Consider the following 16,819-nt stretch of genomic DNA (forward strand, 5'->3'; position numbering starts at 1 on the left):
CCAGGGCTTAGAATCATGAACTCATCATTTCATGATCACCTTCACCTGAACTGCCTTCCACCTTCAAAATCTCAACCAGTTCCTCCCTGTTTGTCAGAATCAAATTTAGAACAGCCTTTCTTCTAGTTGCTTTTTCCACCTTCTGTAATAAAAAGTTGTGTCCAATGCATTCCAAGACTTGTTGGATAATCTGTACCGTGCTATATTTTCCCATTTGTAATCCTGTATTTATTTTCCCTTGTTCAACTGACCCCAAATTTGGACCACTAATGCTGCCCAGCACCCCCATGAGCATGGGCAGTGGGTGAACACGTGGTTGGGGAAGGCTAGCCCACAGCCCCCACCCTCTGCCCCAGGCTCCCCTCTGCTTCTGCCCCCCCCTTTGTTGGAGACCAGAGTGCACACACAGCCCGTGGCCATGGGCCCCTCCATGTGCCCCCACCCACAGCACGCTGGGCAGGCAGAACAGCTGGAGCGCCTCCAGCCCTAGCGCTGTGCTGGGTGGGCGGCAATGTCCCAGCACCTCCAGTGCCAGATGGATAGGCGGCGCGCTCAGTGTGCCCCCTCCTCCCCAGGTCTTGTATGTACCAGCCCCAGCCTGCCTCCCCCCTCAGCCTCTTGGCCACACTGGGAAGGGATTGGGAATGGATGGAAGCAGGCAGGCAGGAGGGGGCTTGGGGACAGATTGTGGGCAGGGCCATGCCAGGCTGTTTGGGAAGGCACAGCCTTCCCCTGCCTCTGCTACCTGTTGCCCATACCCATAAGGCAGAACAAATTTCAGGACAATCTGAGTGTCTGGATTTACTTAGAAGAGTTGTCATTTTAAACAGAATGTACTTTTCAATCTTAGCTATAGCAGTGCTGACACTCTGGTATAATTTGCTTGACAATTGCCCTTCAGTGATACACAGCAGTTGCTATGCAATCACCTGCCCTTCAGTGGCCTATAGTTGTCATAGTGGTGCACCCTTGAATCATGAATAAGAACTGGAGAATAACTGCATAAATGCTTTAAAAAATACAAGGTTAAATTGAACTTCAGCAGCACTGTGCTTGAGCATGGGTCTGCACTGTACTCAGAAGAGGTAAAGGAAAGTATGTGGTGGCAGAGTTTGATAGTCTGCTCCAGAGCCTTAAGGGGGCCCGCTTACTTCACTTGTGCTGCTCTCTCCATGTACTCTGCGAGAGGCACATTTTCAATGGCAAACCCTCATATGCCCTCCATCTCTCATTACAAACCTCTCACTCTCTTACAGATTAATCTTCCACTGTACTATTTTCATCTTAGGTTTCCCGACTAGTCCTCGTTGCTGTGCCTCCCTGTAATCTTGGGGTAGGTAAGGTGAAGAGGCAATGAACTTTGATGTTGTCAAATCTACAATGACAACTCCAGGAAAATGAGTCTCAAAGTCCAAATAGTAGTGGGAGTGATTTACAGCTTTACAGTTGTTTGTGATGTGATATGAAAGTAGTCAGTCAACAGATCAGAACAATACAGTGTCCTGTGCCTGGCTGCTCTGCCCCATGTCACATGATACTGCAGGGTCAGAACTCCACTACAGTCTAGGAAAGGAACAAGTTCTGGAAACAAAACCCAGTTGATCCACTATTCCTGCTGTAGCCTGTTCCTTTTAACGTCAGCTGAAACTTTTTTTTGCTTGGCTCCTCACCACAGGTAGGAAAAATGGGATTCTGACTGACACAGGAGGATGCTGAAAAGTTTTGCTGGGATCCCATGAAAAGGAGGATGCTAGGTCTGGAAACCTCCCTCTCCAAACAGTACATCTCTTCCCCCCCATCTCAATATCTCCTGGGAGTAAGAGTTCAACCCTCCTTTCTCCCTACCATTCCACCCTATATTTTTCCAATCATTTGTTCTTCCATCTCCCCACCAGTACCACACACATCCTATAACCTAGACTGTCCTCACCTATATTGCCCCATCCCAATCTGGGTTTTGGTTGACTGACATGGTCTGCCAATCTGGGTCTCAGTCATATGGTGCATGGCAATCCTCTGGTTTTCAGTCACACAGCACATGCCTCAATCTTGGTCACAGGGTGGGTGCTATCCTTCTGGATCTCAGGGTGATGAGATGTCCAGATTTTATAGAGACACTCCCAATTTTGGGGTCTTTTTCTTATATAGGCTCCTACTACCCCCTCCCCCTCCCCCCGGTCCCAATTTTTCACATTTGCTGTCTGGTCACCCTAATCTCAGTTGTAAAGTGCATGCTATTCATCTGGGATTTGACTGCATGGCACATACCACCTACCTGGGTTTCAGTCACATGGCATAATCCAACGGTGGCTGAGAAAGTGCAATCACTTATAACAGCTTTATGTTATGCAGTTGCTGTTTTAGCCATATTGGTCCTAGGATACTGAGCTGGGAAAAAAGCACCTTGTAAGCTCAAAAGTTCATCTCTCTCACCAACAGAAGTGAGTAAAGCTATTACCCCCTATCTCTGTAACAGCTTTATTAACATTACAGCTCGGGAAGTTGCCAGTTCACACAGGGATCACATCTGCAACTTGTCTGTTTCCTGGCTCAATGTGTTTCCAGAGTAAATTTGGTCCCTTACCATTTTGTTTCTAATTTGTATTTGACAAGAAAATAAAGTTTTCAACCACGGAAACTCTCCCTGCCTGGGGCAGTCACCCCAATACAAACAGACAGTTGTTATCTGCTGGGGCATCACCCACATTCCTAAGGCCTGGACTTTGTGCCTACAGTTATCCAGGTGGAGGCCTGCGCTCAGCCCCAAGGCCACACACCCCACCTCTGAGACCCAGAGACACACACCCAAGGGAGGGACCCAAAGCCGAGGGAGGGCAAGGGCGCCCCAGGTGGGGGGCGTGCGCGGGGCAGGAAGGGCGCGCACAGCTACGGTGACGGGGGGGGGGGAATCAGGCGGGGGCTCCGACGCCATGTGCGTGCGAGGGGGCGGGGCGGACGCGATGGGGGCGGGGCGGGGCGGACCGGAAGTTGTCCTTCCCCGAGGAGGTTGCCGGAGCTCTCCTGGCTCGCTCCCCTCAGACGTGTTGCGTCGCCTTTCCCGCCAGCAGCGCAGCGGCCGGGCCTCCGGGCGAACGGAAAGCGCGTGAGTGGCTTTGCGAATGGGGACTGGCGCGGTCCGGCTGGTGAGGGGCACCGGGAGCTCGGGGCACCTGGGGGGGCGGTATGACAGAGGGTGGGGGCTGCTGGGGGCATCGGGGGGGCGGTATGACAGACGATGGGGGCTGCTGGGGGCACCTGGGGGGATGGAGGTGGCTGGGGGTGCGGTATGACAGAGGGTGGGGGATGCTGGGGGCATCGGGGGGGTGGAGGTGGCTGGGGGAACCGAGGGGGGGGCAGTATGACAGAGGGCGGTGGTAGCGGGGTGTGTGTGTGGAGGTGGCTGGGGGTGCGGTATGACAGAGGGTGGGGGCTGCTGGGGGCACCTGGGGGGCGGTATGACAGAGGATGGGGACTGCTGGGGGCACCTGGGGGGGTGGAGGTGGCTGGGGGTGTGGTATGACAGAGGGTGGGGGCTGCTGGGAGTAACCAGGGTGTAGAGGTGGCTGGGGGCACCTGGGGGTGCAGTATGACAGAGGGTGGGGGCCTCTGGCGGCATCCAGGGATGGGGATATGGAGAATGCTGGGAGCGGTGGGCGTGCGGAGGGTACCGGGGGGTCTCTGAGCTGGCTGCAGGGTGTGTTGTGGTGTCTTGGTGCCCCGGGCCCTCTCTGGCAGTGAGTCGCAAACTCATTCGCCGCCTCGCAGCCCTGCTAGGCTGATTGCCCTCTCCTGTCAGCAAGACTCCTGTGTTGTGAAGGGAAGAGGAGCAGGAGCCTGCCTTTGACTGGGAGTGGGTAGCTGAACCTGTTCCTGGGTTGTTGTTTTTCGTGAGACAAGGAGGTTGTGCTCCTCTGTCAGACATGGGGGAGGGACGTGGGGGGAGGGGAGGGACTCTCTCACTACCTTGGTCAAGGCCTCTGAGGGACACTGAATTGCCATGTGCTGCCTGGTCCCACAAGCAGAGCAGTTGGCAACTCTTGTACACAGCCCTGTGACTGTTGCATGTTATCCTAAGATTGTGGCTTATAAAGAAAATTGTTACAGATCCATGACCTGTACTAGGGAAGTCTCTTATACCTGTAGTGGGGAGAGGGTTGGCTAACCTGTTGGCTTCTGCAGAGCTTTCTTAAGCATCCTTAGCAGAGTGACATTAACACTGGGCTTTTGGGTAAAATAACAGCCATCCTTACGTTTTCAGTAGTCAATTTGAGTAGAGCATTAGTGCGTCTAACCTCTGCTGTTATGGGGATGGGACCCCCGGGGGAGGGTGGGGCGTGGAAGAGGGTGGCTCCTTTTCTCTTCCAGCAGGGGTGAACATCAAACTTATGATACCTAATAGCAGGAGTCTGCAACCTTTCAGAAGTGGTGTGCCGAGTCTTCATTTATTCACTCTAATTTAAGGTTTCATGTGCCAGTGATACATTTTAACATTTTTAGAAGGTCTCTTTCTATAAATCTATAATATATAATTAAACTGTTGTATGTAAAGTAAATAAGATTTTTAAAATATTTAAGAAGCATCATTTAAAATAAAATTAAAATGCAGAGCCCCACAGATTGGTGGCCAGGACCTGGGCAGTGTGAGTGCCACTGAAAAGCAGCTTGTGTGGCACCTTTGGCACCCGTGCGATAGGTTGCCTGCCCCTGTCTAATAGGCTGAAACTGACTTTAAAATAATAATTAAAAAAACAAGGCCCAGAAGCAGCATCCTGAAGGATTTTTCCAGTACACGTCCTGAAAGCTGAGGTGATGCACCTGGACTGCATTGGTGCGTCCTGTTAATGTTTTGTATTTGCTTCTGGCAATGGGGCTTAGTCCTCTGGATAGGAGATAAACTGTTCAAGCATTTGTACCAGGTGACATTCCTGTGACACTTAACAGTTGTTCCAAGGTTTTAGTGTAATGCTCAGTGATAAGACTGTTGCAGTTGCACAACCCATCTCCACGAAAAGAAATAACAGGATCAAACTAGCACAGCTTCTGCAAGAAGAAACTGTGCTCCTCTAACCTGCTCATTCTTTGTAAGCTGTAATATAATAGTAACTAAAGATGACCCAATGGATGAAACTTGCAAATTACTTGAATCACAGATTTTTTTTTTTAATCCCAGTAAGAGATTAAGTTTTTAAAAATATATTATGAAATGAGGGATGTAGTCTTATTTTAGATAAATGGTTATGATGTAGGATTAAAATGTGTTGCTATAAACACATAGAATCATAGACTATCAGGGTTGGAAAGGACCTCAGGAGGTCATCTTCTAGTCCAAGGCAGGACCAATCCCCAGACATTTTTGCCCCTGATCCCTAAGTGGCTCCCTCAAGGATTGAACTCATAACCCTGCATTTAGCAGGCCAATGCTCAAGCCACAGAGCTATCTCTAACTCCCCCTTGTGCCAGCCTGAACTCTTCTTCCCCCAGAAAAACTCAAGCTATAAATTACAATGCAATAGTCTGGCTTTTGTCCTTTCTCGTTTTATTTGGATTGCACTGATCTGCAAAGGAATATTTTGAGTTAAATATTTTTATCCCTATTTGTATGTAATGTAACTCTCTTTTGTTGCATATATTTTTTATTTTAAAAAAAGACCAACATAGTTTCCCTACCTTATTCTTCAAAATTGAAATGAATGTTTGTTTGTTCTCTTTCCTGCTGCACTATAATAGGTTTAAAAGAGACCCAGCAATGGTGTTTTTGATGACCAAGACCAGACCACTATTTTATAGGTGAGCACCAGCTCCTTTGTAGTTAAACTTCCCAACCTTAAAGGACAACTCTTCTAAAATGGCATGGTATGACTAATGGGGGTGCAAAATAGAGTTAGTGATCTGAATTTGGAGCCATTTGACCAAGGGATTCCTGAGATAAAACTTCGGGGAAAGAAAGCAGCTTGTTTTAAGATTGACAGATTCTAACAACTTCATATTTTGTACACACATTGAGGAGTGTATCAACTGATAGTTCTGATTGAGCCCCAAAGGATCTCTGTCACTTAATTCTTACCCCAGCTAATGCATGAGACCCGCTGTTATGTATTTCTTTGTACAGGGTAGGTTGCAGAGCTGCTGCTAACAGGCCAGGCTTCTGTACCTGATGTGGACTGGCCACAAAGCTTCCTTCTCAAAGGGGGAGACACCAGATGTATTTGCTGTAAGATCCTTTAATATTCTGCCAGGTAGGGCTGAAGTTAACTTAGATAAGTTATTTTACACACAGCACCACCAGTGGCTGAAAGATAGAATACAATTTAGCATTCCATCACACCCACTACCCCTGTAAGGAAACCTCACAATTGCTAGCCTGCTGGGCAGCTGCTGCACAGGGAACTTAGGGGAGTGGGGAGCTCATAGTAGGGCTGCCGGTCCACCCTGGTTCCAAGCCCCCACTAGCTAGCTGCAATGATCTGCTCTTCCTGCAAGCAGTAGACAAAGCAAGTGTCTGCCAAACGAAATTAGAAGGGAGCATTACACAACTTTAAACGAGCATGTTCCCTAATTGATCAGCAATGTAACAACGTTAACCTGGATGACTTTAAGTGAGGAGTTACTGTATTGAAAACACTGTTCTAGTGGACCACCAGACCTGCTGTAGAGTTAGACCAGCATTTATATTTCAGTGCTCTAAAATCTGCATAGTTACTTGGCTCGCTTTGAAATTTGGTGTAACTTGTGAGGGTGCTGAATGGTCCAAATTTGGGGACCTGTGACAAAGGAGTTTCTAGGATACAGGCCATCCCAAACTGCTTTTACCAAGGTTTAACAGTCTACCAAAGTTTTTTTGCCCAGACCTGGGGATCAAACCAGGGTTCTAATCCTGGCAACAGGGGTCTCAGTTTTTCGAGGATTACGCTCAGCTAATGTCTGACAACCATTGCCTCTTTGGTGGATCAGAATATTTGCCAAAAAGTTTTTAGTTCTTTATTTTATGTATGTTCAAGAGCTAAAGAAACTGCACTGAGCATGTGCAGATGAAGGAACCCAGGGAGTTTATAGTGAGGAGAGCTTCACTGCAGCTGGATAGCTTAAGGGGCTAAGAAGTAACCTTTAACCCTAGCTGAGTGGGTCAGCATCAATTTATCTTGCTTAGTGCAGAAATCAGAAAAAGGTCTGAAGACTTGTTGCTAAAATCTTTTTTATTTTTTGTGGGTGAGAGGATGGGGAATGTAATCAAAGTATTCTTGAGGGGGAAAGTAGTCATTCACTTACCTGCTGGAGGAGGAGGATTAGGTGGCAGTGCAGGAAATACAGGGACTGGAGTGAGGAGAGAGAGGTAATGGGGATGGGAGAAGGCTTGGGAGGTTCAGATGGGTGAGAGGGTGGGGACACTTAGCAAGGGAACTTGGGGGTGAGTGGTAGGGGAACTAGGGGAGAATAGGGACAGCTGCACCACAAATTCATTCCATTATCCTTCACTCCTTTGTGTCTGTGTCAGATGGGGGGTGGAGGAGGGACTGAACCCTTCATCCTAACTTCTTGTGTGTGCTGGGGTCTGAGCCCATCTCTTTGCCCCCAGTGTGAGCCTGAATCTTGGTGGGGGAGGGCTCTTCCCTCTGAAGGAGTCTGATCTCCCTCTCCCTAGGTGAGTCAGCATTTGGCAAAGCCCTGACCCTTTGGGTGCGGAGATGAGAACAAAATTTTATTATGTGAAACAAAGTTCATCTTTATTATTCTGTAACAAAATTAGTGCAAAAAACCCCACTATGCAATTTTAAATCAAATAAAATAAAAACTTAAATGTTAATACATTCAGAAGACAGAATTTAGGAAGAGGAAAGAAAACTTATGTCTATTTCGGCTCCACATTCACTGACCTGTGGAACCTATGATTGATGTATGTGATGCTGTAATTGTCTCTAATGTTTCCCAGGGTGGAGTGGTGGGGGTAGGATGATGAGCCCTGATGCCACCTGGGAAGTTGGGAGGGAAGTATGGGGAGGTCCTAATACTGAGTTCTCAGTGGGCTGTAAAGGAAGGCGAGCCCAGGGTGGCTGAACCTGCAGGTCCACGCGAGTCTGCAGCATCTGTGTTTAATGCCTTGACACCCCATTACGTCCTGGTGCATCTCTTTTTCCTGCTGGGACTTCTTGGCCTTTCTTCTCTCCATGCATTCCTTCTCCAGGCTGTTCCCAATGTTCATCCTCCAGGTCCTGTGCTCTGTCTAATGCAGCCCTGGCTTGTAGGATATTATTGAACATGTCATCCTGAGTCCTCTTCTTTTGCTGCCTCATCTGGCTCAGGCATTCCGCAGGTGTAGAGAGGAAGACCCAGAAGGTTGCAGTGGCAGCTGCTGAAGATAAAATGCAGTGGTACCATTGTCAGTATATTCACTACAAAAAGCAAAATTTAAGATGCTGAACTCACTCCCCTTGCTCTGCAAAAGTTTTAAGCACTACATTCTCACTTCTGTTTGGGTTGCTTGTGCACAGTGCCAGTCACAGCACCAGCCATGGTGAGTATGGCCCACTGGGGTTGGGGAAATGCAGAGGGAATTGCTTGGTTGCATGATTCTAGTAGCATAGCGCAATGGCACTGAGCACTGGCACTGTTTTCCACAAGCGGTGGTGATGACTTTAGCTGATATCTCTCTCCTGAGGGGAATAGAGCAGAGAGTACAGCTGCTGGTGGTGTCCCAAAGCTGCCTGAACCTGTAGGCCATTAGTCTGTGTACTACAATGGTGCTTGCTGAAGTTACCACTGGGTGGCATGGGCAAGTGTCCTACTGCAGAGGAAGAAATAAGGCAGCCTTCCCTAGGAATCTTTGGCAGATGATTGCAGAGTACTTCCGTAAAAGTTTCATTGAGATCTCTCATGAGTGTTAAGGGACATCCCTGTGTACATAAACAAACTGCTCCACATGCTTCCCACCCTCCTGTAACTCTGGAGAGGAATGAAAAACAGATAGCAAGTCTACCTCTGTTGGTTGTACCATTACCTCTTCTAGCACAAGTAAATTAATGAAAAGACAAAAGATGTGCCCTGCTACTATGATGGTGCTATCCTTGCAATTGAAAATTTGTCTACACACGTACCCAAGGTTCTTTCTCCTGCATTGAGCTTGAGTGGCGGGATTGGCTGGACTATGGTGGAGTCAAAAACAGGTCCAGGCTTACAGCGCAGCTGAACAGTCACCTGTTACCCATACGCTGCCTCCTCCTCCCTCCTGCTTTTTCATTCACCACCACCACCACCTCTCTGCTCACAGCAGAGACCTGTGACTCGGAGGTATGCACGGTGCTGTTGGGGAGCTGGAGGTGTCTCTGCCCCGTATGGCATACAGCTCCTTGTAGTAGTGTCAGGTCTGCAGTTCGGCACCATACTGATTGTTGGGCTCCCTGACCATCTGGTGTGCCTGGTGCAGCTCCTTGGCTATCACACAGCAATGCTGCTGCTCCCTGTTGTGACCCTTGTCCTGCATCCCTGAGAAATCTGCTCATAGAGATCTACATTTTTACAACTGGTTCAGAGCTGTGCCTGCACAGCCTCTCCTCCTCACAGGCCCAGGAGATCCAATATCTCCTGTCCGCTCCAGGCAGGAGCATGTAACCAGTATGGTCAGCTGGGTGATTGGACTCAACAATGGAGAGCTGCTAGGTGAGCTCGTCAAGCCAGGCAATCAGGAAAGTGAATTTCAAAAATTCACAGGGCTTTAGAGGGGAGGGAGTGGCTTGTGGTCTCTGACCCCTGGCAGTGAAGTTCACAATGGTGATCAGAGCAGTCAGTGTGGGGCATTGTGAGACAGCTGCAGGAGGACAGATCGGCTGGACATAAGTAATGCAGCGTCTGCACTCACACTGCATCAACCTAAGTACATCTATTGTGGTTCTATGCCACGCAGGGAGTTAGTGTTACTATGTTGGCATAACAGGGCACTTACAGCAGTGGGAGACCAATATGATCGTAGACAAGTACACAGCTAGGTAAATGTAAGCTGTCTTGTCTACACTACACAGGTTTAAGCAAGGCATTAGGGTTGCACTGAAGGCATGGGCATGGGCTAGACTAGACAGACTGGAGTTGTTATAACAATACTCTCTCAATTGGAGTTTGCCTGTGAAGAGGGTGTGCAAAAGGGACTGAATCAGTAAAATCTTGTTAGTGCCTTACTAATGGTTACCCCGCATTACTGATGATCAAGTGACCTGCTATAATTGGAAGACTTAAGTTATTGGTGCTCATGTTTGAGGGTGGCCAGAGTACAATGCTGATCCTAGTTATAAAACACATGCCATTTGAGCCTTCTCTTGGAATATTAACGAATTTGATACTTGAGTATGAACCTCAGCTTTTGATAGGTTTTTTTCTTAGAAAACTTTCATCTTTAGCATTTGTACATTTCCAGCTACCTTATCTACTGAACTTGAGCACACCTCTAGGTGTTTGTTTTGCTTTAGATAATAAAACTGTATATAATGTGTTAACAAGGTTTGCTAAGAACTTTATTTCTTCCTTTGTTATTTACTCGTTCAACCAATGACTTGCTGTTTTATAGTTGTTTTCCCAGACTGCAGGGATAGCCTCCTCCCCCTCTTCAAAGTTAACATACAGACTTAAAGGAAAACTGCACTGAAACGAATTTCAAAAGTAAGTCACAGAAATTCTCCTGATAAAAATCATCATCTTGACAATCTGATACGGAGTTAACCTATGTAATGTAGCTCCAAAGGGCTGTATTGTAGGTTGTTTATAAAAGAAGCAAATTCTGGTTGATGGTGATTGAACTGCAACAGGTCACAAATAGCAAAAGTGATCGACAGCAGCATTTAACGTCTCTGCCTTTCCCCTGTGTTCACATGGTGACCTGTATTCCCTTTTTCATTGTCGTAGGCATTGCAGTCCGATGATCTGGAGCTCCCCCTATCAGATACTGACCAGACTGCTGTGAGGATATCCAAATACTGAATACTGTGTGCTTTAAGCCTTTGGAGTCTGAGCAGAGTCCAGGCACTGCCTTTGGCTTGGGGTCTGTAGGCACGCCATTGGGGCGCACATCTTCCATTTGGCACCAACCTACTGGTAGCTGAGACCTGGTTGTCCAAATGCCTATCCGCTGGGACCAGTGCTGAATCCTCAGACTCCTCTTTAGCACAGACATCCCCTGTCCCAGAACTCCACAATCATGTGGAAACTCTTGAGTTCACAGGCTAACTTTCCAAGCATGTGTGATGTTACCGAACGCACACAGACTTTGCTCAGGATTCTAAAAAGTTATTACTTTTTACTTAATAGCACAAGAAACAGATCTATACAAAAATAATTAACACAACTACACAATTCCCTCCCTCCGTTTTCTCACTCTTTATAACATTTTTTGGGTAGGGGTCAGGGTCCTCTGGGAGTGTCCAGGATCTTTCTGCTGCACCTCATTGCTTGATTTCTGAACCATGGATCCTCTCCCTGCTAAATGAACTTGCTTTTAACCTTGGACTATCAGCTAAACTGGGTCCCTGTAACAAGGCATCGCTGGGTCCTCCTTGGTTCTGCCCCTGCTGCACCCACAAACCAGCCAGAGATCTCTGCATTGGTGAAATCATCTGTGCTCTTCATTTACTGTATACTTTCCCACCACCTTCTAGCTACAAATAGCTTCAGTATTACAGCCTCAGGGACTGCTAGCTCCTGCAGCCAGCAGAAAAGAGCCCCCACTCACTCTAATTCTCTGGCTTCTCCCTTTCCTTCTTCTTTGGCTTCTTTCTTGCCTGCCTTTATATAGCCCCTGGATAATGAGGCTGTCAGCTGTTCCCCATTTGCCAATCAGTCCTGGGCTTATTCAGCCAGCTCCAATTCCCCTTCGTTGATTGGAGCTGGCCTGGCTGAGATTTCCTTAGCCAGCACCCTGTCACAGTCCCACACTACAAAAGTATGCCTGTATCTTCCTCTCCCCTGCCTAAAACTTCCTGTATCTGCCTCCAAACCTTTACCCATGAGTCTTCCTTAAATCACTGCTTTGTCGCCTCCATCTTTGTCCTGTTTAGAATTTTTCCACTTTCCATATGCCAGCCCCTTATTCATAGATTCTGAGGCCGGAAGGGACCATGGTAATCATGTCTGACCTCCTGTATAGCTGGGGCCCTACCAAAATCACAGTACATTTTGGTCAAGTTTACGATCATAGCATTTTAAAAATTGTAAATTTCATGATTTCAGATATTTAAGTATGAAATTTCAGGATGTTGTAATTGTGGGGGTCCTGACCCAAAAAGGATCTATGGAGGACAGGAGGGTGGGGGTTGCAAGGATATTGTAGGGGCAGTTGCAGTACTTCTACCTTTACTTCTGTGCTGCCGCTGATGTGCGCTGCCTTCAGAGCTGGGCAGCCAGAGAGCAGTGGCTGCTGGCAGGGAACCAGATCTGAAGGCAGAGCCACTGCCAGCAGCAGTGCAGACGTAAGGATGGCATGGTATGGTATTGCTGCCGCGGCACTGCCTTCAGAGCTGGGTGCCCAGTCAACAGCTGCTGCTCTCTGGCCACCCAGCTCTGAAGGCAGTGAAGAAGTAAGGGTGGCAGTCAGTGTTCCCTCTAATTTTTTCCACCCATGTATGGAATAAGTTTTGTTATGTGCACCAAGGTAATGTGCGGATGTGTGCAACGAGTTGAAACAAAAAACCTAAATATATTTTTTTAAAAGTTACCAATAGGGATAATTACTCTGGCCAGGACAAGTTAGGCATTTTAGAACTCATTACTTAAAGAATTAAATTTTAAGTTTAAGAAAGGAAAAATTATGAAAAGCATAGACCAGTCAAAAAACTAAAATAACACACTTTGAAAGAATAAAATTACAGAGAATGTATTTGCATTGCAGAAAACACCAAGAAGTAACAACAACAGTGTTGGAAAGTGTGTGACACACAGCGTGTGTACTGGCTGCTGGGGAAGTTTCTGAAACATGCCTGTCCCCTGTCTCTTTAAGGCACTCACTGAAAGCTCTCCGCCTCCTGAACCATCTCCCCTCTCCCCTGCTCTGTGGAGATGGGGTACATGGGGGGGGGGGGAGAAGAGGGGAGAGACTGTGTGAGAGAGAATGGCCATGAATTTGGTAGGGCCCTGTGTATATAACAGGCCAGAGAACTTCCCCAAAATAATTCCTAGAGTGTATCTTTTTACAAAAATGTTCAATCACCATGTAAAACTTGTCTGTGATTTAGAATCCATCAGGCTTGACAAAGCCCTGGCTGAGATGATTTATTTGGGGATTGGTCCTGCTTTGAGCAGGGGGTTGGACTGGATAACCTCCTGAGGTCCCTTCCAACCCTGATATTCTATGATTCCAACCCCTGGTAAATTATTCCAGTGGTTAAAATTACTCTGTTAAAAAAATTACATCTTATTTATAGTACTAATTTGTCAAGTTTCAACTTCCAGCCACTGGATCATGTTAACCTTTTTGTTTGATTGAAGAGCCCATTATCAAATATTTTTTCCCCATGTAGGTACCTTTTTAGACTGTAACTAAATCACTCCGTAACTTTCTCTTTGCTAAGATAGATTCAAGGTGGTCAAATTATTTATCACTGAAAGGCATGTTTTCTAATCCTTTAATCATTCTCGTAGTTCTTCTTTGAAACCTCTCCAATATATCAACATCCTTCTTGAATTGTGGACACCAAAACTGGACATAGTTTTCCAGCAGTGTCTGTGCCACTGTCAAATATTGAAATAAAATAACCTCTCTACTACTCATGATTATGTATCCTAGAATCACATTACCCTTTTTGGCCACAGCATCACAGTGGGAGCTCACGTTCAGCTGATTATCCACCATGACCCCAACATCTTTTCTGTCATTGTTTCCCAGGAGAGAGGACCCCCGTGATATAATTATGGCATCCATTCTCTGTTCCTAAATTTATACATTTAGATTAACCATATTCAAACTTAATGTTTGCTTGCACGCAGTTTATCAATCTATCCAGATCATTCTGTGTCAGTGACCTATCCTCTTCCTAATTTACCACTCTTCCAATTTTTGTGTCATCTGCAACCTGTATCTATGATCTGTTTTCTTCCAGGTAATTAATGAAGATGTTAAATGGCATAGGGCCAAGAACTGATCCTGGCAGGACCTTGCTGGAAACACCCCTACTTAATACTGATTACTTGTTTTAGTTACATTTTGGGACCTAATCAATTAGCCAGTATTTAATCCATTCAATGCAATATTAATTTTGTATAATTCTAGTTTAATCAAAATGTTGTGTGGTACCAAGTCAGATGCCTTACAGAAATCTAAGTGTGTTGCATCAACACTATTGCCTTTATCTACCAAATTTGTAATCTCAAAAAAAGATTTGCATTAGTCTGACAGGATCTGTTTTCTATAAAATCCTTGTTGAGGGGTTGACAGAAACTGGTTCTCCTTGCTTCAACCAATGTCCTTAATGGCTGTACTATGACCATATAATGGGTATCCTGACTACTCTGTACTGTGCTTAGTTCAGTGGGTGTGTTCTACAGATCCTGGCAGCCCAGCGTGGATTCCTCATTTACATAGAGACGTTCAGTGATACAGCAATTTTCATAATAACATCATAATATCAACCAGAAGTTATAATTTATGTAGACAAATTCCCTGATTCATCACAGGAGAGTTAGTAGGAATTGAAATATGCCAAGGGAGTTCGGCACCATTTCCGAGTGCGAGAAAACAGAAATAGTCATTGGAACACTCAGCTCTACGTCTCCTTTATGTTTAACATAACATCACCTTCTTGCAGCTGTCTCAGTGCCTGGCTGTGAAATCAGCACCTAGATGAGGAGCCTCTGGCTAAAGCTGAATCCAGGCAAGGCTAAGGTGATGCTGGTAGGAAGAAGGAAACTTTTCAGAGAACTTACCTATTCTATTGTAGAGGCATTTTGGATAGAGAATTTGCACTGAGCATAAGTCAGTCTGTAGCCTTGAGGACCTTTTTAAACTCAATGCTATTGGGGCTCAAATAGCCATGGTGCAAAAAAGCCTCACCCACTTGATCTGGGACTGGGCAGAAAATCATGCCTAATTCTGTTGGACAGAGCCTCAGCCACAGTGATCTACACTTGATTGTTTTAACTAACTATATCTGGAAATGAAGCCACCCAGTAGTCTTCTGTCTTAGCAACACGGGTTGCTGTAAACACCTCATCCTGGTACTCCACTCTTTGCACTAGCCCTGTGTTGAATACAGAAATTAGTTTATTTTTTCAAATATTCAAAGCCCTTCCTGAGACCACCTTTCCCTTTGTCTGACCAGCCTGACACAGTGCACCAGAACAATGAAACTGTCAACCATTAAGGAAGACTTGAGTGGGATAAAGACCTTTCACAGGAGCTGGACCTAGAGTTCGCTCTGGGGACTTATTCCTACAAGAAACTACTGGCTTCAAAATGCAAAACTCAGGCCTTCAACTTAGCTGTCTCAATTGCCACTTTCAAGCGCTCTACAAACCAAACATTTCTCCTTTAGGCTGGGAAGCAAGAAAGAAACCTTTATTCACTTGGGAGACTCAGGGCTGGTCTACACTATGAGGTTAGGTCGAATTTAGCTGCGTTAGGTCAATTTTTATAAGCAATGTGGCTACTTAACAAACCTCGTTCCGTTGCCCTAAAGAGCTCTTAAAATCGACTGCTGTACTCCTCCCCGATGAGGGGACTAGCACTAAAATTGACCTTCTTGGGTCGAATTTGGGGTAGTTCAGATGCAGCATTGTGTAATTCAACAATATTGGCCTCCAGGAGCTATCCCAGAGTGCTCCAATGTTACCGCTCTGGACAGCACTTTCAACTGCGATACACTAGCCAGGTACACAGGAAAAGCCCGGGAAACTTTTGAATTTCATTTCCTGTTTGGTCAGCATGGCGAGCTCAACAGAGCAGGTGACCATGCAGTCCCAGAATCACAAACGAGCTCCAGCATGGAGTGAACAGGAGACACCGTATCTGATTGCTGTATGGGGAGAAGAATCTGTGCAGGCAGAACTCTGATCCAGCTGAAGAAATTATGATATATATATGCCAAAATTGCACAGGGCATGGTGGAGAGAGGCTACACCAGGGACACACACCAGTGTTGTATGAAAGTTAAGGAGATCAGGCAAGCCTACTATAAGACCAAGGAGGCAAACAGTCACTCTGGGTCAGAGCCCCATACATGCCGTTTCTGTGATCAACTGCATGCCATTCTATGGGGGGGACCCTACTAGTACCCCACCACTGTCCGTGGACACCTGCAAGGGGGCAGTCTTACGCAACACGGAGAAGGATTTTGTGGAGGAGGAGGCGGAGGAGCATGGGAAGCAGGCAAGTGGAGAATCCGTTCTCCCTGGCAGCCAGGACCTTTTCATCACCCTGGAGCCAATACCCTCCCAAGGTGAGTTCCTGGACCCTGAAGGTGGAGAAGGCACCTCTGGCGAGTGCCTATTTGTCATTGCACTATAGGGGTTAAAAGCAATTGCGTTTAATGTTTGAGTCATCCTGAAGAATTGGGATGCATTCGCGGCCAGTACAGCTACTGGAAAAGCCTGTTAACATGTCTGGGGATGGAGCAGGAATCCTCCAGGGACATCTCCGTGGAGCTCTCCTGGAGGTACTCTGAAAGCCTTTGCATAAGGTTTCTGTGAAGGGCTGCTTATTTTGTCCTCCACGGTAGGACATTTTACCACACCAAACCAGTAGCAAGTAGTCTGGAATCATTGCAGCACAAAGCACGGCAGCAAATGGTCCTGGGTTTTGGTTGCATTCATGCAACATTCGATCTTTATCATTCTGTGTCAGCCTCAGGAATGT

General features: G+C 46.6%; 2 protein-coding genes across 4 annotated transcripts in view; both read left to right on the top strand.

Moving 5' to 3' along the window:
- The window catches only part of ABCC2 (ATP binding cassette subfamily C member 2), a 529,482-nt gene that overhangs the window by 405,286 nt on the left and 107,377 nt on the right, over positions 1–16,819 (top strand). The gene's annotated exons all lie outside the window — the stretch shown is intronic.
- The window catches only part of ALDH18A1 (aldehyde dehydrogenase 18 family member A1), a 134,482-nt gene continuing 120,652 nt past the window's right edge, over positions 2,990–16,819 (top strand). For 2 of the 3 annotated variants that reach the window (XM_050958793.1, XM_050958795.1), the window contains exon 1: positions 2,990–3,101. The gene's annotated coding sequence lies outside the window, so the exon portion shown is untranslated. Of the gene's footprint in view, positions 3,102–3,125; positions 3,144–16,819 lie in introns of those variants that run through there. The other variant, XM_050958794.1, reaches the window with a different exon arrangement.

The sequence above is a fragment of the Gopherus flavomarginatus genome, chromosome 6, assembly GCF_025201925.1.
Source record: "Gopherus flavomarginatus isolate rGopFla2 chromosome 6, rGopFla2.mat.asm, whole genome shotgun sequence".
In the NCBI taxonomy this organism is placed as follows: domain Eukaryota; kingdom Metazoa; phylum Chordata; order Testudines; family Testudinidae; genus Gopherus; species Gopherus flavomarginatus.